At 38.7% G+C, this 1162-nt stretch overlaps 1 protein-coding gene across 1 annotated transcript in view; it reads left to right on the top strand.

Annotated features, from left to right (window-relative positions):
• LOC101861357 (cystine/glutamate transporter) overlaps nucleotides 1-1162 on the top strand; it is a 39913-nt gene that overhangs the window by 26797 nt on the left and 11954 nt on the right. The gene's annotated exons all lie outside the window — the stretch shown is intronic.

The raw sequence follows: 1162 nt of genomic DNA, 5'->3' as shown, positions 1-1162 counted from the left end.
GTGTTCTTTTTGTCCAGCTCCTAGTAGGCCTTCATACTGACAGCGTTACCATTAACTTCTTCATCGCTGGGACGTTTCGTCAACGTTTTTACAGACAAAATTGATTTTTTAAAAACGTTTAGTCATGAGATATTTTAACAAAACCAGTGTCTTTCACCTTAAAAAAAAAGATCAATGTGCGCAGTCGTAATTTTTAAAACAATTTTTCTGTAAACCAGTGTACGAAATGGCAGTGTGAGTGGTTAGTGGGTGCTTTGGTGTGGTTTCCTCATTTCCTATCAAACATCTATCACCTCTCCCCCCTCCTGCTGTTTTGTGAATGTTACTGTCTTGTAACGCCTCTGTCTTTCGGCATTTTTATCACTTAATTGTGCTGCAAGTGCCGTAAAACTCTTATGAAAGCTAAAAAAAAAAGAAGAGAAATGGCAGTTTGGGAGAACACAAGCGAGTATAATACGTCAAGACAGCAGCGAAGATGTAATGTCATCCCCCGAGGCTGTCTCGCGAAATGTGGTATTTATTGGTCATGCCAGGTGGAAATAAATAAGTAAATGAATGAATGAATGAATGAATGAATGAATGAATGAATGAATGAATGAATGAATGAATGAATGAATGAGTAAATATGAATGAATGAATGAATGTATGAATGACTGAATGAATAAATATGAATGAATGAATGAACGAATGAATGAATGAATGAATGAATGAATGAATGATTAAATGAATGAAAGAGTAAAAGCAAACAAAAGATAACCCCGAGCTGGACTGCGCTGTGCTGCTGATATATGTTCATAAAAAAATCACTTCCATTGTATTCCAGACCGCCGTTTTCAAGAGTACCGGTAAATGTAGTTTCCGTGACTTTTATTTGACTCGCATGCGTCTGGGATGTGGCAGCTGGGCGTTTCGTAAAATTATTTAATCGTTATTTGTTCTATTTTGATGAAACGCTCGTGTGGCAGTTTATATAATATATTAATGGAACGATCTGTTTTACCGTCGACCTGCCGTTTGAAGTCACCTTCACTTCTTCCTAAAGACTGTACAGATTACACGCACATGGTACACACAGTTCATGTACTGTATCATATCGCCTCCCCCCCCTCTCTCTGTCTCTCTCTCGCTCTCTCCCCCCTCCCCAACCCCCTCTCTCTCTTTC

Source organism: Aplysia californica, unplaced genomic scaffold (assembly GCF_000002075.1).
Source record: "Aplysia californica isolate F4 #8 unplaced genomic scaffold, AplCal3.0 scaffold00128, whole genome shotgun sequence".
Taxonomy (NCBI): Eukaryota; Metazoa; Mollusca; class Gastropoda; order Aplysiida; family Aplysiidae; genus Aplysia; species Aplysia californica.
This window is presented reverse-complemented; position numbering and strand designations above follow the sequence as displayed.